General features: G+C 37.0%; 1 long non-coding RNA gene across 1 annotated transcript in view; it reads left to right on the forward strand.

Moving 5' to 3' along the window:
- The window catches only part of LOC105465736 (uncharacterized), a 120,870-nt gene that overhangs the window by 77,398 nt on the left and 22,774 nt on the right, over positions 1-20,698 (forward strand). The window contains exons 2-3 of the long non-coding RNA XR_977763.2: positions 13,151-13,594; positions 14,006-14,010. This is a non-coding gene — a long non-coding RNA (uncharacterized lncRNA). The remainder of the gene's footprint in view (positions 1-13,150; positions 13,595-14,005; positions 14,011-20,698) is intronic.

Below are 20,698 nucleotides of genomic sequence, written 5' to 3' on the forward strand. Positions count from 1 at the left end.
AAAATGTACTCAAAGAGTTCTGAAGAAGAATAATGTGTAGGATGGTAGTTTTCAGAAACTTATTTGGAAATCATATCATCTAATAGAGAATTAAATATATTTCTAGTGGATATTCAACAAAAATGAAGATAACTTCTCATATTTAAGAATATAAAAATAACCAGATTGTTTAAGCTTAAATCCCATCTGCTGTCCAGGGATTGTCAACAAGTTACAATTTATGGAAGGTCACAGACATTGGTCTTCAAATGTTTAGGTCTGTGCTCCTGACCAGGATTTGGCAAACGTTTTTTGTAAAGGGCCGTAGTAAGTATTGATGATTTTGTGGATAATAAGTGTCTGTATATTTAAAACTTTGCCAACTTAGTGTGAAAGCAACCTTAGACAATACATAAACAAATGAACATGACTATGTTTCAATCAATAATACGTTATATAAAATATATACATTATATAATATATATGTATAAAAACAGGCCATATTTACTGTATTTTGCAGAGTTGTGAGAAAAAAAATCTATATAAGTTGCTTTGGCCAGTGGAAGATAAGACACAAATTGTATGTCTAGGTTCATTTACTGAAGAATCTAAGTGCTCTTTTGAGAAAAGTAGGCATCAAAATGCTTTGAAAATATGTATTTCAATTATAAGTATTGCATGCATGGAAGTGTCACAATATTGAGGACCAACTGTGATGCTAAGAAAGAGGGAATAAAATGTTTAATGCTCCAAAGGTCTCATTAACTCACAAAACCTTACGGTAGTTTTGCATAGCATTTTAGGCTGTAAACCTGTTCTACGGCTATGTAATTTTATCCTTTACTTCATGGTAGTTATATCTAAGACAGAAACTACTCACCTGTTCATTCCAGGCTAGGAGATAACTTGACTGATACATTCTTCATATTACAAGGAGGGTAAAAACCTTCGATCATTTGCTGTAGGACATACCAAAACTTGCCACTCCTCTCTTACGATTGAAACTCAGTACTAAGCTCATGATGGAGTATATTGGGGATGTCCTTTATTTAATGCATGTCCTTTATGCCAGGGATATTTAATACAGGAATTTGGTTGCACGTTTCATGTCCAATTCATAATGGAAAATTAAACAAACAAATGAAAAGAATAAAACACAAACAAACTGGCTGTCCAAAGCCTCTGTCCCTTTGTCCCTAAAACTGAAATGATGGAAAACTGCCAACGAGTATGCTCTGAAATATGGTAGTTTGGACAGGAGAAATATGTAATTTTTTTCTTATGTTGATCCTTTGTGTTTGATATTAACCAAAAAGCGCTTTCTTGCCAATTTAAAGACCATTTTAATGGGGAGATTCTTTTCTTCAGCCTCCTTAAGCTGTTCCCCAAAGTGAAAAAACTCAGGACCTTCAATTAATTTAAATGGTCTTGCCTTTATCCTTATCTCAGCCTTTACCTTTAACCATGGGGTTGCAGCTGAGAATCTGGAACAAACCCCACAATTATGGCCTTTGTTAGTAGTGCAAGGATTGCATGGGTTCTTGGCACCACTAAGGATCTCAGACCAGTCTTTTCATAGAAATGATAAGCTTTTGGCATATGTTTTTACTGCCATTTATTAAATACCATGTACTCATGTTATGGGCACATTTCATACACTACTATTAATCCAGATAATTCTGGAAAGTATAAATTATTATCTCTTTTTGATAAATGCAAGGCTCAGAGAGGTCACATTTCTTGACCTAGGTCACATAGGTAGCATATAGTAGACTGGGAATTCAAGCTAAGATCTATCCAATAGGAAGTCCCCTCCACAGATATTCACTGTTGTCCTGTATCACTGTGCAAATGGAAGATGTCCACAACATATTATTTAAGGAACACAGTGAAATCCTAATTATCACCTGAATGGTATTCCCAGGTCCAGGTTACGACCTCTTCCAAGAGGGCTGGCCGCAGCCATCAGACTTTTATGGAGATGCGTTCATGTGAACTGGCAAAATCCTCCCAGCACTCTCTCAGTAACCCAAGATAGTCCAGCAGATTCCATGATATTTAAGAGGAGAAAAGAACAACGGAGGGTATGTGCAGACACAATATCTGTAAACTAGGAAGGAGGAGGATCCAGTGGTTGCAAGTGGAGTGTGCTGGGAAGGCATCACGGAGCTGAAAATTCCAGGACAGTATTTCTCCCTCTGAGGTTTTAGATCTTCTGCAGTAAAGTCATCTGGAGTGTTTTTCAAAAATGCAAATTTTTTGGCCTTATCCCTCAAGAATCTGATTTCAGTAATGTTTGATGGAGGTCCAGGAATCTTTGTAGCTGCCATTAAAATTTAAAAACCACTGATTAGGGATCATTGGACAAATCTGGGAGTTTCTAATGAAGAAGAAGATTTGCAGAAAGGGGAACTAAAGGACAATTTCTAAAGATGAATACTCCTAAGAATAAAAGTGTCAATGGGTGTCCTGTGTCACAGGAGTGGGAGTCTGGGGGGCATGTGAAAGGCCTTGAGAATTGCTTGTACTAGGATTATTGTAAGGTCGGCATAGCATCTTTAAACATGTCCAGTTTTCTCTTTTATCTGGTTTCTGCTTTCTTTTTCCTTGAAAATTTGATTAACATTCATGGGCAACAATATTAATTTGATCAAACTAAGGTCCTTTTTAAATTATTTAATGATCACAACATGAAATTGCACAAATTAAGAGGATAGAAGATATAAATCAATCTGAATTAGGATAAATTTTGTGATTTAACCAGGTAACATTTTCATGGATGTAAACAAATATATTATAGATAATGAGATGAAGGAATTGGTATGAAATTGAATTTAAAACCTTAATTTAAACAAAGTATGTTCTCTAGTTTATACCCAATCAATACATATGGCATATGAAATTTCATAAAATATGATGCAATACATTGCTTCTTCTATATACCATTCACTATTTTTATAAGCACAGAATATTATTGGATGATAAATATAATTAAACAGAGCAAAATCATATGAATTAAAGCCATGAAGATTTTTTTATGGAATTACAGGCTTGCTAACAGAACTTGTGGACATTACTACTAAGCTGTCAGAGAAATGTATTAGCCCCTGAGGGATAGATTCTTATTATCAGCTATGGATTTTGTGGTCTTTAAATTAGAAAGTGAAATGCTATAATATTTGTCTTTGAAAGCAAAAGAAGGAAAGTACTGAAAATTTTAAGCAAACAATTAATGTTAACTTCAAATATAAGGGTGCTTGAGTTTGTACACAGCTTGCTCCCTTGTTAAAGCCAAGATGTACATTGCATGCACAACTACATGCAAATTGGACCTAATTTACTGCATGCGCTGCCTCTTCAATTAAATAAAATGAGAAGATGATTTTTACTTTAGAAGAGTAAAATTTCAATGTGTTAAAGTGTTTTACCTCCAAATTTTTCAGAAATAGCTTACACACCGAAGTGTTTATTTGAAAGATCTCATTTAGCCAGTATATTTGAGTTTGGCTTGACATGGAAGGTGTGGATTCTGCCCTCAAGGAGCATATGGATCTACTGGGAACAGGAAATATATTAACATGGCTAAATTTCTAACTTTATCTTCCTAAGACACCTTTTTATATATGTCTTCTTGTTCAACTTCTACCTTCCAACTCATCAGTCTTCAAAGTCTGTATTATTGCATTCAATAGTCACTCCAAATCCTTTTTTTTTTGTTTATTTTCTGAGACAAAATCTCACTTTGTCACCCAGGTTGGAGTTCAATGGCGTGGTCCTGGCTTACTGCAAACTCCCCCTCCCGGGTTCAAGCGATTCTCCTGCCTCAGCCTCCCAAGTAGCCCAAGTGTAGGCTTGTGCTACTAAAACCAGCTAATTTTTGTATTTTTGGTAGAGAAGGGGTTTCACCATGTTGGCCAGGCTGGTCTCGAGCTTCTGACTTCATGATCCACCCACCTCAGCCTCCCAAAGTGCTGGGATTACAGGTGTGAGCCACCGTGCCCAGCCTCCAAATCCTTCTATGAGATGTATTTGCTTCCTAGGTCTGCTATAAAAAGTGTTACAGAGTGACTTAAGACAAGAGAAATTTATTGTCTCACAGTACTTGAGGCTAGTAGTCCAAAATCAAGGTATGGACGGAGGCATACTCCCTCTGAAACCCACAGGGGAGAATCCTTCTTTACCTCTTCATAGCTTCTTGTGCCTTGTCAACAATCTTTGGCATTCCTTGGCTTGCAGCTGCAGCACTCCAATTGCTGTCTCCATCGCAACATAATGTTCTTCCTTCCTGTGTCTGTGTTCAAATCTACCTGTTCTCAACAGGACATCAGTCATATTGAATGAAATGCCCATTCTATTCCAATATGATCTTGTCTTAACATAGCTGATTACATTTGCAATAGCCCTATTTCCAAATAAGATCACATTCTGAGGTAGTACGGGTTAGGATTTCAACATACATGTGTTGGGAATACAATTCATCACATGACAGGAAGCATTCAGGTTCATCCACTATTTTGCTTGCTTAGGCTGCCTTCATTCCTCATTTATTATGGGAGAAAAAAACCTGAGAGTTCTTGAATTCCTTCGTAGCAGGTACTTTACATATGCTAACTAGTTAATTCTTGGGAGAACTCTAAAGAGAAGGCAGTATTGTCCCATTTTATTGGTGAGGGATCTGAGGCTTAGCGAGTTAAAGTGCATTTCTCAAGATTTACTCATCCTTTAGGTCTTAGTTCCAATCTCGTTCCATCAAGGAAGGCTTCCTGAACACCTAGGCAAAATTTGGTTTCTGTAATATGTATTCTCATGGCACCTTCTATTTTTCCTTCATAAAATTCATATCATTTAATAATTATTTTTCATTCAATCATTTGTTTAGTGTTTGCCTCTTCGTCTAGATCATAAGCTTCATGAGGTGGGGCCCATGTATATTTCCATCACTTAGGCACAGAGGCACTGGGTAATATTTGTGGAACAAACGTTTGAATGAGTAACTCCCATGATTAGTACAATAAAGATTTGAACATTTTACCCCAAAGCTCAGAGTTGCTCCACCCATAATGATTAACCAGTTTCTACTAGACATCTGTAATGTAGACATTTCACTTTGCAAGATGAATAAGGCCTAGTCCCTGTCCTCAGGGACTTGCTTCTTAGTAGAGAAGACACAGAAGAGGAGGGAATGACTAGCTTCCTGTAGATAGTGATGGGATCAAAGAAGCTTATCACAGATACCAAAATCATCTTATAGGGAGGAAGACTGGTTGGAATGAATGGAAAATGGAGTTAAGGGAGGCCTAGGCAGAGAAGCAGGTGTAAAGGGGACAAGTCCTTGGCAGAGGATAATATTTTTCCCCAAAGGCAGACAATTTGGTAGATGGAGGAGGGGTTTTGTTGAGTTAGATGAGCCTCATCTAAAAGAACTTTTGCTGAGCCAAATGGATCTACTCATGAGCTCATCAATATATCCCACACATTTGTGACTTGGCTCAATGAAAACCAGGTATTTCCAAATCTGGAAAAGGCTCTCTTTGGAGGTAATGAGTTCCCAGTCTTTTGGAGTTGTTGAAACATCACGTGGGCAACTATTTTAATCCTGTATTTTAGGAGTGCTTCTCTTCCTATCCTTCTTCCTGCCATGGCACACATGGAAAATATTTCAATGGCACATTGAAATACAACCAGAAGCAAACTCTTCCAAGGGCTGAAGAGGTCAATACACCATCTCCCCTCTAACTCCTTTGTGATACACGCACAGTGTTCTAGAATAGGGAATTTAATTCTTCTGGAGTTTTCATTATAAAAACAAATTAAGATATCCTCTAATTTTGAGGTTCTTTAAACTGAAACACTCCTTTTCCATATTCTTCATACAGAATCCCAGAGTAATGTATTAATAGTGTAAATCAGATGATGTCACTTCACTGCATAAAACCCTTCACTTCTTAAAACATTTCAAAGAAAATCCAAAATCCTTACCTTGAACTAACAGGCTCTGCACAGTTTGGTTTCTACTTGCCTCTCTCAATTAATTTTCTATAACCTTCTCCTTTGCTCACTATAAGCCAGCCCTAGGCATTTTTCTCAAGTTTTCAAATAAGCCAAACTTACTTCTGCCTCAGGGCCTTTGTACAGGCTGGTATCTCTAAAAGCAAAAATATGAGGATAACTTTCTTATACTTCAATCCATATTTTAAATATCATACCTCAGTAAGGCTTTTTCCTGACTGAGGTATCTAAAAAGTTTCTACTTATAGTTTATTGAACCATCTGTTTGTTTCCTCAAATGGTGTATTTCTTAAAAAAAAAAAGAAACTACTCATTTATTATTGTCCCCCTATACACACACACTCTCTCTACCATCCACCTCTTCCCTGACCTGTGAGTTTGACAGAAGGAAAGTGCTTGCTCTGCTCGGAACTCTAGTAGTTCTCAATGAATACAACAATGCCAGGCACATTGTAGGGGCTCAACACTTATAAGTTGAATGAATTAATTTGAACATTTCAAGGACAATTTGACAAATAGATCAATGTAAATACTGTAAGCCCAGAAAGGAGGGATGTTTAATGAATGAGATGGAGACAGAGGATGTGTTTAAAGGAGTGACCACATTGATATGCAGAAATTGAGAAAGGTTTCATTGAAGCTCTAGATGTCCCCTGAAATATTAACATGTAAAACTAAGGGGTGTGTGGGGGAGGGGGAATTATGGTAATATTTTAGAAGAAATTATTATCTATAAAAATATATTGTTAAGTAGAAGAACTACATGGTTTAGGAACAATAAATAATGCAATTTGATTTTGATTGTATTATAGCAGTGTTTCTCAACCAGGTATGATTTTGCCACCTAGGGGACATTGCAAAATGTCCAAAGACAATTTTGGATACTGCAACTTAGAAATGCTACTAACTTTTATTGGGCAAAGGCCAGGAATGATGCTAAACATTCTTCAAAGCCCAGGACAGTACATCTCAACAAATAATTATGTGCTTCAAATGCCAATAGTGACAAGACTGAGAAATACTGGATTCTGGAAATACGTAGGAACATTGTAGAAAATAAAGCTAAAATAACAAGGCAAAACAAAACTTTAGAAATACTTAAATATCAAGGTCAGGCATTTACTTAGTAGGGAGAGGGGAACTAATGTTGGTTTTATGTAGAGTTGTGTTAGGAATAGGAACTCTTGGAGGCTTAACCCGGTACTCATATAAAGGCATCCTGGAGCAAAGTGGGAAAAGGACTGTGTAGAAGCTACTTTAGTGGTCTAGACACGAATAGGAGGCCTTGCACTAGAAGAATGCTGAGGGAGATCGAATGCAATAGATAGATTTATGTTATTTCAGAGTTACAATATTAACGGATTGTCAATGACAGAATGCATCCATTTTGTTTCAGAAGTTTTTAAGTATACATTCTTATGTCTCTTTGGTTCAGTTCACATGGATTTTGAAGGAAAATACCACAAGTCATGACTTTTTGTCCATAAATGCTTGGAATGCCCCTGAGGTTTCTTCAGTATTTCATATCACATGTTTTCATCAGTGAGGGGAGAATTTAAAAACATGTATGGTAATAACTAAAAACTCTGCTGCTTTAGTGAAGGAATTTGTTATTGCACCATATTTGGATGTGGGATGAGTAGAAAAGAAAAAAGAAAGGGGGAGGGGCGAGAGAGAGAGAGAGGCAAACACAACAAACCACACAGTTTTAGTATTTCTCCTGTAGAATACTTGGAAAATGAGGATATTTGAAAAATAGAGTCATGGAATCTTCGAGTTAGAAGGTTATCTGGTCCAGTCTTTTTTTAATTCGAGCACAAAATCAAAACATTAAGTGGGAGGGCTGACTACTCTTGTCTTAAAGATCTTCAGTGCTTGGCCAGCTGCCAGGTTATTCAAAGTCTGTGCTCACATTTGCAGTGAGTTTTTAAGATTTCAAGATATTGGCAATCTGACAAAAGCCTATTTCAAAAGTAACTGGGTATCTTTATTAAGGTATAGCAAATGAGATATGAATAAAAACTGTGTGAAAGAGCCAAGGCAGAAATACAAGGTAATTATTTTCTGGACTTCACCATTTATTGGGTGTTTCAGAGACCTCAGCAAAAAAGGAAGCCTCTCTGGCTGTATTTTAATCCTGGCTTCGTCTAGCCTAGGAACAGCCAGTTACTGTGGTAAACAGAAATCGTCTGAACATCAGCAGTATCCCTATCATCATCCTGATGCCAGCCTTGGGAATTTTGACCTCTATGTTTCATGGCATGTTCTACCCCTCCGTGGTCAATAAGCCAAGCCAGATGCTGTTCTTCCAACTCATTGACATGGGGGAAGGAACTGAGCTCTACAGCCTCCTGGCTTGGTTCAGGGCTTCAAGGCACATTTGGCTCACTTATGCTATCACACATTCTTGATAATGTGTATTTTAAATTACCCATGCACTTTCATCATGGAAGTCAAGAGCATGTAAGATCCTTGCCTTTTCTGGAAGGAACATTAGACATGGAAGCTTTAACACTCATAAGAGAACAGATGTCTGGTCAAACTGATGCGATTTATGATAAATGAAGCCCAGGAGAAGGAATTGCTAATGAGGGCTGGGAATGAGTGAGGAGGGGAAAATATTCTGTTAGTTATTAGGGTAGGGAGTTGATTTAGAAGAAGCTTGATTAGTAATATAGGTTGAACTCTGGATTTCTAGATATGGCCACATATGACTAAGGATCATAGATAGGGTAGAAAGTGAAAAATATCTTGGTATACAATGATTCTAATAGAGGTAAAAATGCTAAGTTAAGTCATTCTCCTTATGTTCTCATCCTTGGGCCTGCCTTCTCTGACATTTATCCCAGTATTTCCATAATACTTTTGGAATAGGCAATAATGACACCATAATTTACTCTCATTTTGCATATTTGTTCTATGTCTTTAAAAGAAGCATTCTGGCCGGATGCAGTGGCTCAAGCCTGTAATCCCAGCACTTTGGGAGGCCGAGACGGGCGGATCATGAGGTCAGGAGATCGAGACCATCCTGGCTAACACGCTGAAACCCCGTCTCTACTAAAAAAAATACAAAAAACTAGCCGGGCGTGGTGGCGGGCTCCTGTAGTCCCAGCTACTTGGGAGGCTGAGGCAGGAGAATGGTGTGAACCCGGGAGGCGGAGCTTGCAGTGAGCTGAGATCCGGCCACTGCACTCCAGCCTGGAGCACAGAGCAAGATATCGTCTCAAAAAAAAAAAAAAAAAAAAAAAAAAAGCATTCCATGGGATATTCTAGTAGGTAAACATAGAAAATTTTTTCCCGTCTGATAAAATCAATAAAATGTAAAACAAAGAAAGTAACAAAAGATAATTTATTGAAAAAAAATATCTCACAAATTAAAGATTTTCTGATCTGCTGAAATTCTCTGAGAGGGACAAATAGATTTGCTGGAGTCTAGTTTTTTTTGTTTTTGTTTTTAAATATTCACTGATGACATCACAGTCTCTTGTCAAAAGTTCACTGATAATAATATCAAAAACAGACTACCAGACAGAGAAAACAGATGAGACGCTTATAAACTTTTTAAGTGCTCTATTTTCTCCCTTTAAACTCTAAATATGTGCTGCTAAATATATGCACAGAAAGAATTTCTTATTGAATGATTTTCCAAATATGCAATGCTCACTACTTTCATCATTTTCATGTTGTATATGTACCTCTAAACTATTATTTATCTAAGTGGTTTTAGACATTTTGCCTAATCAAAGTTATCCGATCAGGGAAGCAACACTACATCAAGAATCATGGAATATATATATATATTTCCATATCTATTATATATGTGTATATATACACCCCATATATATGGAATATATGGTAATTATATATGCACACACATTATATATATGTGTGTGTGTATATATATTCCATAGCTGAAATACTGAGGAAAGCATTTAGCTTTTCTCAGTAAAAGAGGATGTGTTGATAACTCTTTATTGTGTGTGTGTGTGTGTGTGTGTGTGTGTATGTAAAGTTCAGTGCTTAACATCATTGTGAAATGTAGACTTCTAGTTGTTAGTACATGTAACAACAGCAGAAATGGTAAAATCATTACAATACAGCTGTGAAGGATGTGTTCTTGCAGCAAAGCACACGGGGGATCTTGGTTCCTAGCAGAAAAACACCACTGCTGCTATTTACTTCATCAGTGAGTGACTCTGTGAGAGCAAAGGCCACAAGCACTGAAAAGAGAACAGGCAGTGGCCCTGCCTGCCCGCTGATCAGATTGTGCTTGTCTTTTCAAAAAGGAAGAAATACATCCATTTAATAATTCCCGCCGCGTGCATTGGTTCATGCCTGTAATCCCAGCCCTTTGGGAGGCTAAGGCAGGTGGATCACGAGGTCAGGAGATCAAGACCATCCTGACCAACATGGTGAAACCCCGTCTCTACTAAAAATACAAAAATTAGCCGGGCGTGGTGGCAGGTGCCTGTAATCCCAGCTACTCGGGAAGCTGAAGCAGAAGAATCGCTTGAATCTGGGAGACAGAGGTTGCAGTGAGCTGAGATAGCGCCAGGGCACTCCAGCCTGGATGACAGAGCAAGACTCTGTCTCTAATAATAATAATAATAATTATTATTATTATTATTATTATTCCCTCAGATAGGACAGCTAAGCCAAGTTAGCTCTCCAGCCAGCTCTTGTTTGTGAAGTGTAATTCTGTGGTAATGAGCTGGTGACAATGTGAGGAAACAGTCTAAACATTCTGAAAATCAATCCAAACATGACTAAAGACAGGAATAAAGGGAAGGGAAGGGAAAAGAGAGAGAGGAACCAGAGGGAAAAAAGAAACTTTTAATGACCATTTCAAGGGCATCAAGTGCACCATGGACATGAACTATTATTTACCAATACAGTGGGGTTAAGGAATAAACTCTATTGGGATTCCCATTCATTTATATTTCACACTCAGAAAGGTGCAGTTTTGCATTCTATTGCCTCTACCTTACCCCAGAGATGTTCCATTCTGTTGTAAATGAATGAGCTTCAATTGTTCTCAAAAGACTTCAATGTATTCACATCTTTCACTAAATTTAGTATCTTCTGAATAGTTTGCAGATCTCTTCCTACATATAAGACAAGACTATGACCAAGAATATGCAATTTTCATTTTTAAGGTACACAAAACTCAGTAACTAGGAAAAACAAGGCCTACTAAGTGAAGTCTCTCTTGCTCCTTTCCAATTGTCAACAGATGAACTTCTAACTGCTGGGGAGTAGCCATGACACAGTGTTGGCTTCTGAATGTGCTTGCCACAAGGAAAGAAGTGATTTTTTTTTTTTTTTTTTTTTTTTGGTTGTAGAAGACACGAATGGGATATTGAGTTTTCTAGGAGAAAAAAAAATATGTGATCAAGATATGTAATCAGGCTGGGGGTAGTGGCTCACACTTGTAATCACAGAAATTTGGGGAGTTGAGGTAGGAGGATTACTTGAGCCAAGGAGTTTGAGACCAGTCTGGAAAGGCTATCTCAGCTCAGCCTAGTGAGACCCCATCTCTACAAAAAGAAAAAAAAAGGTGGGGGTATGTAATCATAGGAGGACAAAGGCAAAATGTGTTGGTCAGGTAACTCAGAAAAAAGAAGGGAAGACTTTGTGTTGTTGGTGCTTAAAAATAGAAAGGGAGTAAAAAGTTGATCTTTCATTTTTTGGTATATTTTATCTTGCACCAAATGACATGCTCTATTTTGGGATACTTGTCATTCTTATTCATTTTCTTGTAAGCTGTGTGAATTCTTTTTTTCTATTCTTTCTGAAGTAAAGCAGGCAAAATACTTCCAAAACATGCCAAGTTGAAAAGATATTTCAAAATCAATGCCCACAAGAAAAATGTCATCAGTAATATGCACCAGAGAGCTGGTAGTTTACAGCTTCCAAACAGCAAAAGATACTAAAGAGCTAGGTGCACTTTGTAAACAAAAAGGTATTTCAGGATATTTGATCTTTGCATTACGAAAAATAAACTACTTGCTGCTGCTGGCTTTTTCTATGAGTTCCAATTGGAACCCTTTAATTTGTTAGTGAAACTGTCAAAATTTAAACATGGATATTTGTAATTCTATCAGGAAATAGTTGATTAATAGGTAGGTTCAGGAAAAAGGATTAAGTTTTTCCTGGCTTATCCTTCTCCCTATCAATCATTTTCAATTTCCTTGGTCTTCTCTACTTTACTGTATTGGTTAAATGAAGAACCAAGATCTTAGTTTGTGATCTTTATTGGCGATCTCGGAAACGAAGGGTTTTTTTGTTAAGACTTTTAAGAGAGAAGTGACATTTTCCTTTTATTGGTTGGACTACAAAACTGAGATGTGTGTTCACACTCAATGCCAAACTTTTGTTTACAAAGTGCACCTAGTTCTTTAGTATCTTTTGCTGTTTGGAAGCTCTAAACTACCAGCTCTCTGGTGCATATTACTGCTGACATTTTTTCTTGTGGAAATTGATTTAAATCCTGTATTTCAGAAAGAATCCAATTGATCCGTATTTTAAATGCTTCCTTTTGACTAAAGGTTGATCTGCAACTCTTGGGGACTGCTCCTGAGGTCACAGTGAACCACTGTTTGTATTCAATCATCTCTTTCCTCAGAGCAGGCTCAGAAGACTAGGAGCTTGTTTTGCAAATCCATGGCACCAGCCATTTACTATCTATGTCACATTTCTGGAAAACTTTCAAAGTCTTTCACTGTAAGTTCAAGATTTAAATTGTATCTATTAGAGTATTCATTTTTTTCATATGACCTTTTAATTGTTTTCTGTTGTTGTAAGTTGTGAGCAAACCACACGATTAAAAGATAACTCCAGAAACAGCAGAAACTCTCAATTCTTAGTATGTAAGCTTTTTCCTACAGCAAAGTTAGTTTAAATGTTTTAAACATAAAGCTGATTCTGTGTCTTCATTTATAGACTTTTATTTTAGCTTGTACACCACAGTTGGGTTTTCTACATAGGATAAATTGGGAACTAAAGATCAGGCTACTTAGAAACTATAGAATTACATAATGATATCCAACAATCCTGAGAAAGTCTTTTATGTTTCAAAATTCATTGCTTGGGAATTGTTTTTTAAACTATAATTGAGGATGCTTTGGAAGTGCAAATACCAATATATCTGTTTTTGCTCTAGCGGCCTTTTAGAAAATCTCATGTCACTTCCTAGTTGGAGCAATTAAGCAATAGAGAAGATGGGTGTTCTGGAACAGAATTTAATGAAACAGAACTCCACCATCTATGGCAAGTTTGACTGCTTGAGTCTCCAGAGGATAAGAGTTGGAGGCCACTGAAGCCCAAATTCATTAGTCCGGCCATTGAAGGTCACAAGTGAACAAAGGAGGACGGCAAAGACAGAACTGTGATACTCAAACACTCAATAGCTCACAGCGTGGGGGTTCATTATGACACTTACTAAGCACATGCCATATTTCTGACACTGTGCTAAGAGTTTCATGAATATTAACTAAATTAACCTCATAAAAATGCCATTAGAAAGATGCAATTTTGTAACCCCTTACACAGATGAAGAAAATAAAATATGGAGACTTTAAGAAATTTTCCAGAAGTCTTATAACTGGTGAGTAAATTTTAGCTACTTGATCAGACCTCAACCAGGTGATCAAAACCCAGAATTAATATGGCTCAACCAATACTACAATCTACTTCTCAAAGTAAGTACACGGGACCAAGCCAGAAAGCCAGGATATGAGGCAGAGGGCTACAAGACCAGGTTCCTAAAGCATCAGAGTTTTGTTGTTGTTTGTTTGTTTGTTTGTTTAAAGACAGAGACTTGCTATGTTGCCCAGGCTGAACTTGAACTCCTGGGCTCAAGTGACCCTCCTGCCTCAGGCATACCAAATAGCTGGGACTATAGGCACATGTCACTGTGCCTGTCTTTTTTTTATTATTATTATTTTCTTCAATTTTAAGAACAGTTACTATGATAATGCCTGAGACTTTCTGCTCATTTTTTAGACTGAAGTAGTAGATTGGGTTTCCCCCTACCTATTTGGAGATCCTGGTTATATAGGAACCACCTGATATAGGGAGAGTACACACAAATCATTAGTGTAAGGGGGCACAATTGTGTCTTTGAAGAAGTTTTCACTGTCTGGAGCCTCAGCAGTTTTGATTTAAAAGGCCCAGACATGGAGCAAAGAGCTCAGTCCTTATTCTTTCTTCCTCTTAGGGTTGGCTGGAGAGGGATCTTGCCAAGGCAACTCCAATGATAATATGTTAATTGTCTAACTTCTCCTTAACCCCAGATTCTGGAATATTTAAGTGGTCTATGGTACAAAGTAAGTTAGAAGCACCATGGTAGTGTGATTCCCTGAAAACCTTGCGAAATACTTTTCAAAATACTATTCAAAACCTTGGGAATACTTTTGCACCACATCTCACTCAGGAATCAAGCAATCCATCCAATATCTTTAGTAGAGTGTTACTACAGTGTGAATCTCAAGACACCTATCTTATTTTTTTATTTTTTGCATTATAAAATGGAACCAGTGTTCTCATGGAGACAAAGTGCAAGAAACATAGCAATCAGCTATGTTTTGGCGGAAAGAGGCTGAATCGGTGCTGTAATGGCATGCAGGACATTAGTGTTCGCAACTATGCTTCCTAGACATTATAGTCTCCCATAGAGGTTTAATTTACTTTTGAAGATATTTCAGCAGTATTTTTCTTACTTCCCAAACCTGATGTCATTCCTTGGAAATTTTCCGTATTTAAATATTCTTTATTGCTACATATAGCTCATGGAATGTTTTTTTTTTTCTTTTCTCTTACTTCTTTACTGACATATTCCAAAGAGTTCAGTTTTTTTTCAATATAGAATTTGATTCTATTGCGTTTATAAAGTGCAAATACAGCTGGATTGAAACAGTGACCCACTCTAGCAGATACTACATTGAATAGCAGTGAACATTGAGAAATTTTGTACATGCAGGACAATAAATATGAGCAATTTCTATTCCAGGTTTCTAATATAAGGGTAGTATGAATTGACAATAAAATACATTCAGGAATAAGTATAAATCCAGAGTCTGAGTCTCAACATAAATTATAAACCAATTTTTTTTGAGTATTTCTTTCCATGGATAAAAACTTGTAACTCCATGAAGTTGGACATTTGAACATAGAATTTGGCAACTTCAGGACAGCTAGAAAGAGTAAAATATGACATATCAAGGAACCATCAGCAATGTTTTTACCCATCTTTTTTAATCTGAATCTTTTGTTGTTACTTAGAGCAATACTAATATTCTCACTTTTATCTTCAAATATGTTTTCTGTCTTCTATTTTGCTTTTTTTAATCCACATGGCTTAAAACTAAAAATATTACAAGAAAATGTCACCAAAGCATTAAAATAATGTGAAGACTCATAAAAAGGAAACTTTACAGTTTTTAAAATCCAAAATAATTTTCCTTAATTTGCTTCTTTCCTTGGCAGGAATTATTGCACACAGAATAACAATCTGGTTCTCATTTTTTTGCCTTATCACCACATAAACCTCCACTTAATAGACTAAATTTATAAATAAATCTTTTAAAAGAGTTCTTTCTTGTGTAATTTTGCATAGGGAAAAAGCAGAGTCATGTGTAAATGACAGAATACAGTATCCCCCCTTTCCTCAGTTTCATTTACTTGTGGTCAACTGGGATTCAAAATTAGGTGAGTACAGTAATATCAGATATTTTGAGAGTGAGCGAGAGAGAGAGAGATCGCACTCACATAATTTTTATTACAGTGTATTTGTTATAATCATCCTATTTTGTTATTAGTTACTGTTGACAATCTTTTACTTTTCCTAATTTATAAATTAAACTTTATCATAGGTATGTATGTATAGAAAACAGCATAGTGTATATAGGGTTCAATACTATCTGCAGGTTCAGGTATCCCCGTGGGGTCTTGGAACATATCCTCGGAGGATAAGGGGGGACTACTGTAGTGTAAGTTTAATAGATGTCAGAAGATAATGGCAGCTTGGCACAAACTCTCAATTCTCCATATACTTCATATTTGGGTGATCACCTGTGAAACCCATGTAATTGGTCAGTGATAGAGGTCCTGAAGCCAGTCCCCCCTTGCTTTCTAATCCCTTCTCCAGCCTTTACTCTCTCTCTGTTGCCTTACTCTTTTCTATGCATAAGGCAGTCAGTTTTAAGATATAGGTATTATCTAGCAAGGTAATAAATCCTGAAAATCAGTTATTTATGTCTTGCTTAACTTAGCTGAAAGCCATTTCTTACGTCTCAAGGAACAACAAAGTCACATCAACTCATAAATGGATTCTAAAAATACTACACACTTGCAGTCAAATTTTGTGTGTGTGTCTGAGAGAGAGAGTATGTGTGTGTGTGTGTGTGTGTAAACCTGGTACTTACCCACATCTATTCAGGAACACTTATAGAACCTTCCTTATTTGTGTCAACACTCTTCTTTCCTAAGAAGTTATTCTATAGAACCCCCTTTCCTGTGAAATGACTACTTAAATTCCAGTGGTTCCACTATATATCTCTATCTTGTTCAAAACATTGCTTCACCTTCTTGATCTTCACTGGTCTATTCTAGCTTAGCCCACCTGGCTTGTCCACTGCAAGCCCTCCAAAGACCCATCACAATGCACCAATGTACATTTCTTCTGTTTTTCCTTTTTTTTTTTTTTTTGACATTGATGTCTTTTTAGTTATTTTAAGTTTATATTACTGAAGGACAAGCAGTATGTTTTCTGTGTGCTACGTGATAACCAGATGTCCTTGACCAAACAAAAATTCTTGCCAGGAGAAAGGAGAAGAAAATGTGTAGGAATCTTTTCCCAAAACAGACAGTGTGATTTTCCATACTGGCCACAGTAGTACATGGAAATTCTTTCTGATGATCTTGGAGTTCCTGACTGAATATCCTGGTAAAGTCTCTGGCAGTTGTCTTTTCAGTTAAAGTGGCTTTTGAGATAGGACCAAATTTGGCATTAGAATTGCAGATACACATGAGAACTTGTATGTGTAGCACAAACAATTTCTTGCTGCCTATTGCTTGTGGGATGCTTGCCAAGAAAAAACAATTTGCTTTGCTGCAAGAGCCCAGTTAGCCATTACTGGAGAATGTTTTTCTAAGATTGCTTATCGGTAATTTTAATAGGACTCAGAAGTTTGTGTAGTTTGCACAAAATGTTAGTTACTTTTTAAAGGCCCAAATTTCTCCTTATTTTCTTCCATGAATCTGAACTCTGTTCTAATTGTAAAATCATCAATAAGAACAGCATCTCCCTAAGTGAGTAGATAAGAATGGATAATTAAATGCTTATGGTGGGCTGGGTGCGGTGACTCACTCCTATAATCCCAGAACTTTGGGAGGCCGAGGCGGGCAGATCACTAGGTCAGGAGATGGAGACCATCCTGGCGAACACTGTGAAACTCCATCTCTACTAAAAATACAAAAAAATTAGCTGGGCGTGGTGGCGGGTGCCTGTAGTCCCAGCTACTCGGGAGGCTGAGGCAGGAGAATGGTGTGAACTCCAGAGGCCGAGTTTGCAGTGAGCCGAGATCGCGCCACTGCACTCCAGCCTGGGCGACAGAGCGAAACACCGTCTCACAAAAAAAAAAAAGAAAAAAAAAATGCTTATGGTGAAATGGGTTTAACTATTATATTGCTATTTCAGATAGAAGGCCATTCCCAAAGAGGCTCCTTTGGTTTTATACAGGAGTTCAAGTTGGTAGCTACTATTTTGGTTTTGTAATTGTGCACTCTGGTCACGAGAGGCTTTTTGTGGGGAAGATATGTCATCAGTGCCTCTTCATTGATTGATTCATTCATTGAACAAGCATTTGTTGGCAGCGGTTATTCATTTAACAAGCATTATTGGGCCACACTGAGCCGCAGAGAGAGAAATGAGGAAGGCGCTCTTCTTGTCCTCAGTGAAGTCAAGTCCAGGTGTAGGTGACTAACATGCAGAGAAAGAGCTACTATGTGGCTTAATAAATAATATCATAGTAATAATATCATCGCAACGATACATCACGTTCAGTGTTTCTACTTGAATCAAAACCTCGTGTAGACACTTTGATGTGAACCCTAAATTTGGCCTATGTAAATGTTTATACATTTAAAGCTTGATAAAAGAGAACAGAAATCTGGGAAGCTTAGCTTAGTTGTTTAATCATGTTATGAGGCCAAAAATCATGATTTGATTTCTAAAACTAGAACACCTGCTTTGACTAGTAAAAAATTCTATTGGAATTTTAGGATGATCCTATAATTCTACTCAGTGGTCAAGAGTGACATACCTTGAAATTGTGTGAGTATTTATCAGAATAAATATTAATCCAATAACTCAAAATAATTTTTTTACCAATGGAATTTGGATAATACTTTCTCCCTCTCATCCTAAAGATGCATGATATATAGAATTTTGCTTAAATAAAAATGAAAATTTATAAGTTATATGTATGTCATTAAAATATCAGTTATTTACTATTAGTTAGGTATTCCTTAAGGAACCCATTACTAATCCAGGACTCATCCCATATCGAAGAATTTTGAAGTGATAATATAGATGAAGCAGTCAGAAAAGATTTAAATCCTTAGTTCTAGGAAGCTTTTGAGGGAGTGTTCAATTTAAAGGCAACTGGCCTTACTGGCATTTTAGAATCACCTCTATTTCTTGTTGTAAATTATATTCGGAAGATCTCCCTCTTTGGGTTGCAGGCTACCCAAACCAATTTCAGGATGGCTATAGCTGACTCGGAGTGTTGGAGCTGCATAATGACTCTGCCCAAATTCACCTCTCAGACTTGGAGTGGTAGGCAGTGTAATACTTGCCTTTTCTTTATTAATCTGTGTTTCCTAAGTAAAGATGCCCTAGGTTAGTGGAAAATACTTTGCCCTTACTTTCACCTTCAGATGTCAGAAGTTAGGCATTAATTAGACTAAAATGCAGGCATTGCTAGTAAGTTCATCTGTGTTTTCTGGTCTCGTTAGTGCTATTCTGGACTACATGATAATATGCATAACATAATGAAAAAGTAAACACTAGGCAACTGCAACCAGAGTCGGTGCTTTAGAATATTGGATGGTAACAATCAGAGAATGAGTAATTTCTGCTCAGTGAGGGTGGTCTTCCTTCAATTTGAACTCAACTTATTCTCTTTTTGCCCACAGCCAGAGATGTATGTAAGAATCCCCTTAAAAATAGTTTGAGTATAGTAGAGAAATCATAGTACTGAGAAAAGTGGTACAGATATGTGGTGAGTGAATATTAGTACCCTAAGGAGAAAACTGAAATACTAGGCAGATAGAAAAGATTATGACAGGGAAGAAGTAGCAGCTGCCATTTTCAGTGAAGGAAAAACTGACTCAGAAAGGCAAAAAGTGATGACTCTGTATTTAAAACATCAGACTAATTATTTGGAGACTGAGAGAATAAGGAACTAAAAATTCTCCTCAGTGAAGATTTGACACTATGGCAAAAGCAATTATCTATTTCATAGAATACTCTGGTTGGTAAAGGTTACACAGTACACTGTTATAAATGAAGACCCAAATGAGATGCCTCCATCAGCTGCCAGTTTCCCCAATTCTCCAATGAGCGTAGAGACAAGAAGTTTTAAAAAAGCAAGTTTACACATAGTGTTTAATAATCTGTATAAAGTAGACTGTTGACTGGGATTTACAAGTTCAACATGTATTTGCTTCTTCCTAAGAAATAAGACATCCATAGTTGACAGTACTTGAGATGATTTGCATTTTGCTAAGGCACGAATATGCTCTCATTGGTGATGTAATCAGAATATACTTCACAAAGCCTCTCCAACCAAACAACGTTGGCTCTCAGCAGGCATCCTCTCTTCTTCCATATTTTTGGGTGCATTGTAGTAACTGGTCTGAAGTGTTGAGTACTAGAATTCTTTGTTGAAATTTACCCAGATGGGAGATGGGAGATGGGAGTGGAAATAGAAAGACAGTGTCAGAAATTAAAGAGAATAGAAAGTGGGGGGAAAAAATCCTTTATGATTGTTTTCAGTTAGAAAAAACTTTATGTATTTTATTAGCCCTATATTCTTAGACTTATTAAGAGCTTTGAAGAGCTTGCTTAAATTTTTCAATTGTACTTTATTGCATTTTTGGAGAAGATTAGTTATAAAAGTAGTACTTGCAAATTTGGGAAATCAAGGATGCTTCAAAATATATCCATCATAAATGGCAAGGGGCTACCATGCATCTCTTTTTCTATAATTGAGGTTCCCTGATTGGAAAGACAAGCTGAACAATCCTCCCCTTATTATCAAATGGCACATTATGGGGATGGTTCTACGAAAAATTATCGAGTGAATAAGGGATGTTCCCTGTCCCTAACCCCCACACTCATGTTCTGTTCCATTCACAGGTGTCCCCAACTACACCTGATACCCCCACCCTTGCCTCTGGCTCTGACAGGGTAATTGTCATTGCCCACCTATGCCCTCATTACTTCTGTCTCCAATCAACATGTCCTTGCTTTGTAATTTTTGTTCTCGGGGCCAGTATTGATTGAACTAAAGTGAAAATTAGTAAATTTCTCACACTAGTCTACATTTGTAAGCTAACGGGATAAAGCTAGAAGAGTCTTCTAGAGATTTTATTCTACTCCAGGTAGTGAGAGACATTTCATATGGCCATAATAAACTCCCTAACA

The sequence above is a fragment of the Macaca nemestrina genome, chromosome 5 (genome assembly GCF_043159975.1).
Source record: "Macaca nemestrina isolate mMacNem1 chromosome 5, mMacNem.hap1, whole genome shotgun sequence".
NCBI classification, from domain to species: domain Eukaryota; kingdom Metazoa; phylum Chordata; class Mammalia; order Primates; family Cercopithecidae; genus Macaca; species Macaca nemestrina.